Genomic DNA, 6,577 nt, shown 5'->3' with positions numbered 1-6,577 from the left:
CCAAATGATACCCCTTTCATGTGCATCTTCCACCCTTTCATCTTCTCGGAATGTTACTCACAAAACCACATCCTTCTCATCTTTTGGGAGACTTCACAAAAAGGACACCTAAAGCGAAACACACATTGAATAAACGTTTTATTTTACAATTTATACATAATACCGTTTTAATGAAATGTGTGCATCAAATATTTGCAATCTGTATAACACAATAACAAAGTAAACAGAACAATTCAACGAGCGGTTCCTAAGGTTAGGGCTGGCCTGAAAGACAGTAATACAAACTTATGAATAAAATAATTTATAAATACGATAAACACGTCGCTTCTTTACTCCAGATATAAGCTAGATAGGAGCTGCAGTATAGGATCCCGACTACTAATAATGATCGGAATTTCCTTCTTAGAATAAAGTTCTTTGTTAAATTCAAAGCAATTTATACGGGTCATTTTTCCCCCTACCAGATTTTGCTCTTTTCTTCTTTATTGGAAATTTCGAAAAAGTTCTTAGTTGCCCTCTTGAATGGAATCTAGTGTCAAATGTAATCCAACTTTAAGAAATTTTCGTATATTTTTGTAGCTAAGAGATTCACGTGCAATAACAATCTGAAAAGACTGGTCTAACTGTTAGGGGAAAGGAAGTTCTTTCTCAGGGATAAATAGTGCGCGCTGTTTAGAAAATGTTCTTTGCTTCTCCCCTCAATTCAGGGTAATGCCAGGTATTTCCGCGGAAGTCTTTGTTTTTTTCCGATACATTCTTCAAATTCTAGTCGGTAAAAATATTTAGTACGATAATTTAACGCTATTATAGAGTAGTATATAAAGATAGAAGCTGAGATTCTAAATTTACTATTCAAATCTCTTTTTTTTTCCTAATGAGATAGATTTGAACTAACAGTACATATATATATTATTCAAAGAAGCAAGATGGCTAGGAAAAATTCCGTTTAATTCAGTTATGTAGTAGCATAGTTATTGCTTATCAGCAAACAGTAGTCTTTCAAATTAAAAATATCAACAAAAATAATAAGTTGAAGAAGTATTATATGTATTATTGTATCACACTATAATTAGTGGAATCAGTAAAATTTAGAACTACTGAAGAATCCTAATCATTTTGTTAAATAAAGTGGGTTCTTTTCAGTAAACTCTAAAGTTAATCCTGTATTTCAATCACATTTTTAAGAAATATCTAATTAAAAACTCGTATTCAACGGCCCGAATTGAGTCAGTTGTTACATTTATACTAGAGTGAATGAGGTTTTTTTCTTTTATTTATTTTTTGCCGCTATTTCAGAGCTTGCCCAAAATCTTTATACGTAACAAAAAAAAGGAAGAAAAAAATCTCTTTTAAATCTTTTTTCAAAAGTGAATTCATTGTGTAAGAAGCCGCCCCTTTTTCATATTATTAAATGGATAAATAATGATGACGACACAACTTATTCAAACTACAAGCATTCACTTACTCAAAGAAATTAAATACTATAAATCTCTCGCAAAACTGGACAAAAGTGATTATTTTATTTACGCGTGCAATATTTCGAAAAATAACCGATGATAACGGAGCATTTCTTAAAGGTCTATCGAATAAATTGAAAGGAAATATTTCGGAGAAAAGCACGAACTTATGAACACAGACTTCTAGGAAAGCGCTATTTCGTTTATTTTAAGAAAACCAAATCATGTTATCTAGTGGTTAAAACAATTGTTCAGAATTAAACTTAGAAGAAATATGTATTCCACCATTCTATTAGGATTCGAATAAAATCTTTGCTTTGCCCCCTTAAAAAAATTATAAACAGGTGTAAAAAACTTTGCACAATTGCAGGAGAGAAGTAAGGATAACTTTAACAGGGTTGTTAAGATCTAATCATCAATATATATATCCATCTAATTCAACGTGGATATACAACGTGTTTACAGTTGTTAAATATTGATATTCTTGTTATCTTAACATTTTTCCGCTACAAAAAAAAAAAAAAAAAAAAAAAAAAGCGGGTAAATTGATAGACGATATCTATTTTTTTCGAAGCAGGGAAAACCAACTGCTTTCATTCTTATTTCTAAGTTATGTATAATTTTCTGAATAACATTCTCAACTTTGCCTCCATATTTAAAAACTGCTGTTTTCACGAGACATGCTCTATATTTTTCACACTCTACATCAATATACGTTTTGTTACCTCAAATATTTCATTTTTTAAATCACCTACTATACTGCCATTTTTCTTTTTCTTTTTTTTTTTTTATAAGTAGAACTCATTTCTTGGAAAATTTACGCCTTCATTACATTTTTTTTTCGGGTATGAACCCCTAAATAGTCTACCTTTTTTGGCAGAAGCCTGATACTTGATACATACATTTTATTAGCAATTGTGAATACAATAACAAACGAAAGACTGTTATTTGAAAAATATTGAATGATTGAAATTCTGTGAATTATTTTAAAAATATTTGATAAATTAACTTTTTGAAGAATGAAATGTTTTCATCGATATTTGTCTGAAAATTGAGTTTTATAGGAGGCATTGTCTGGAACAGTCTAATTAAATTTTAAACTGAATACATGAACTGAAAATTATTGAGCAAAAATGTGATTTCCGTTGAAATAAAATAACGAAAATAAACGTTGAAAGCAGAGAAACTTATTCTTTTTAGGCGTGCTCACATCGCCAACATGATCATTTTGCTGCATGCTCATTTCGTCGATATGATAATTTCTTGCACCTGATCACTTCACCAATTATAAATATACTTTTCAATTGCTCGCTCAAAATTTGGTTATTGCTGAGATCTAGGAAAGTAAATATTAAGTAATAACGTTGTACAGATTTCCCCTAATTCAAATGCATGTCAATTATATAAATAATTTTTAATTTACAAAATATTTTTTTGATAATAAATTGAAAAAAAATTTTTTTTAAAGTTTTATATAGAATATATTTTACTTTAAAATAATTGCATCTTATGCCATCTATGACTACGGCGTAGATTTACATATAATTTTATTTTAGTCCTACACAGGGTTCTCGCTAAAGCCATTGCTACAAATTGTAACAAAATGCCTCATAATTTCATTAAAATTTAAAATTTCATAATTTTATTACAATTTTACATGATCGAATTTTTATGATGACGAATTCAGGGGTTCATAACACTTATTTATTATTTTTAACAATCTTGTGAGGGTGGTTTTTACTATCATTGATTTGCCTTATTCATCATTAATTGACGCTGGTTATTATTCTTACTCTGCAACACTAATATAAAAAAAATTTTATACTATGTTTTCAGTTATTCATTGCTTCTTTAAAAAAGTTAATCTGGAAACTGTTAAAACTTTTTATTTTAAACAAAACAAAATTATTCAAAAATTAAAAAATAGAGTTTTTTCTTTTTTTGAAAAAAAAATTAGTATAAAATTTACCATTTTCTATTTTCCGAAATTTACTCAATGATGATTTATGTTTTTAGAGAGAATGTCCAGATTTCATTCTTCTTTAAATTTGGCAAAGAATCAAATTCTCTTCTTCCAGGTGAACTACACTATCTATTAATACATCTTCTGCATAAGCCTGATGGGAAGAAATCTGTTGAAGTTGTTGGTAAGGTAGTTTTTCTTATTATTAATTTCCTCTACCGAAACTACAGCAACAATAATTTATTTTCTGAAAATGGGAACAGCTTTATGAGTCTGAAAGAACAATAAATGATGCAAGTATCACAACCCAGATAGCATGCAATCTTACGGCAATCTTGTTTCCGAATTTTCTCTTCATTCTCACCAAAATGTTTGTACTAAAAACGCCTTTTTTAGCAAAGCAAAAAAAAAAAATTGCAGTTTCAAACCTTTCATCCTAAAGGAATTAAAAATCTTTTTTTAAAGCTTTTTTTAAAAGTATTGTCACTTAGTTCTATAATGACGTTTTAGCTGACGACACACGAGTGATAGGATCAAATTGCATTGCATTTTAAGGTTAGAAGGTTTACACGTAAACCGTATGGTGATATATATATATATATATATATATATATATATATATATATATATATATATATATATATATATATATATATATATATATATATATATATATATAAAAAATATATATATATATATATATATATATAAAAAAAAATATATATATATATATATATATATATAAATAAAGACTCTCTTATCTATTACTCTTTTTTCAATCCTTCTATTACGTTTCAAAATATTGGATAGATCCAATTCTTTGTCACTGTCATAAATTGTCGCAAACAAAAAATTATCTAGAATTTCAAGGACTATAAATATATTAGATGGCTCAATGGCACTGAAGTGTCATTGTGAAGAACTGGGGTTCGATTCCCAGCTTCAGATCGATGAGTACCAGCTTGTCTGGGATGTACAGTGTTGACCACAATCATGGCCACAAAATTGTGGACCTCCATGACCCTCTGAACCACAGCGGGCTGTTGCAGGAATGTTTAGATCAACCTCTTAAGAGGAAGTCTCTCTCTCTCTAGTCAGTCACTGAGTCACTGCAAAAGCGTTACCATATTTTTTTCCCTCCAGTTTTTGTTGTTGTTATTGCAGTTCATTTACGTCGCACTAGAGCTGCACAATGGGCTATTGGCGAAGGTCTGGGAAACATCTCTGAGCATGATCCGAAAATATGCCATCACAATTTTGATCCTCTGCAGAGGGGGTGGCACCCCCGCTTCGGTAGCCCGACGATCTGCACGCGAAGTCGAGCTCTTTACGGTAGAACAGTTTAACGAGGACCAATACCGCACACCCTCGGTCCCTACGCAGACTGATCCAAGTGGTCAACCACCCGCACACTGACCGCAGCCAGTAATGCTTGACTTCGGTGATCAGCTGGGAACCGTGTCTTAACTGTCAGTTCACAGCGGGACCTCCGGCTTTTCAATGTAAACGTTTCCAATTTAAAACTCGTTTCCTTATAAGAAGTTTCTTTTATTCAATTTTATTATTACGTATTTTAACTGAAGGCTATTAATTTGATTTATCATGCGTGTTACAGGTTTTATTCAAATTTTTTTAATTTTATTAATTTATCTTTATTCAAACAAAATGTGACATCTTCTCATCTTAAATAGACACACTTCAAACAAATTGATTCATTTGGAGGTAAGCAAATATTTGTATTAATTCATATATATTTGTATGTAATATTTGTATTGTGCATTAAGTTTATTTATTTAGCAAGTTAGATTTGATTGTACATGCATGGTTCTATTTTTAGCTCAGATTTTTGTACTTATCTTATAATTTTAAAATGAGTCCTTTAAATTTTTATAATTGTAAATTGAAAATTTAAACATCTTTTTTACAATTCAAAAGTGAAACATTTATATTACTTTTAATTTAGAAAAATATAAACAAAGTTTCACTTATAAATAGCTGAGAATATGTAATCTTTCAATTTATTTTAGTACAAATGAGGATTTTAAAATTAAATTATTTTTACTCAATTAAAAATAAATTTATTTAAAACATTTCTATATACATACTCTAGTATACTCTACAGTGATATATATATAGATATATATTACGTTTGTATGCCACTGCCCGGTATACTTGCAATAAAAAATTCAATGACAAAAAAAAAAAAAAAAAGAAAGAAATTATACGTTTCTCAAATTGTGACAATTTGTTTTTGAAATAAATGGAAAAATATGCGTTAAACTTTTATTTGTGTTGTTATTTAGCAAATACAGTTTTTTGAGTAATTTCAGTTCTGATCGATACGAAATTCTAAGGTTAGGACATCTTGTTTTACTAAACCCCGCATTCAATCTAATTAAAATGAATTTAATTTAAACGCTGTAACACGCGAAATTTCAGACAAAAGTAAAAACAAAATTAAGCCAAATTAAAGACATAAAAAATTTAAAAAGGAATTAAGCTAAATAATGTGGATTGCAGCAGACTTCTAATCTAAAACTTTCAAATTACTTATTTTTAATTCATTTATTTTTGTCAAAAGCGGGTTTCTATCACAAATAATATAAATTTGGACTTTAATGTGCCCCTTGAAAATAAATATTTCATGATTAGAATAAAAATACAATTGCCTTATTGAATCAGTGAAAATTCGATAAAATATTAAAACCAAAATATCCGGATCATCTGTTTTAAAAAGTTCAAAATCAAGGAATTAAATAAAGAAAGAAAATCCTTTTTATTATGTGCTCTACACAGACATTTATCATTCTGATTGGGAAATTCAAATTAAAATAACATTCCACTAAGATTGGTCTAAAACAAACTATCAATTTTTCTCTTTCTGTCAGTTGTGGACGTGCTAGAAAATGCCCCACCCCAAAAGAAAAAAAAAAAAAAAAAATTTTAAGCACTTACACTTTTGAAAAAAAGAGTATATATATAGGTATATGTATATATAGGTGTATATATATAGGTACGTGTATATATAAGTATTTGTATATAATGGTATATGTATAAGCGTATATATATATATATAAGCGTATATATATTTATAAGCGTATATATACATAGTATAGATATAGGGTGCGTAGCCAAATCCTTTAACAAAAAATAAGCA

Source organism: Parasteatoda tepidariorum, chromosome 4 (genome assembly GCF_982258835.1).
Source record: "Parasteatoda tepidariorum strain Cologne lab strain chromosome 4, Ptep-v5.0, whole genome shotgun sequence".
NCBI classification, from domain to species: domain Eukaryota; kingdom Metazoa; phylum Arthropoda; class Arachnida; order Araneae; family Theridiidae; genus Parasteatoda; species Parasteatoda tepidariorum.
The sequence above is the reverse complement of the archived record's forward strand: the minus strand, read 5'-3'. Positions refer to the sequence as shown.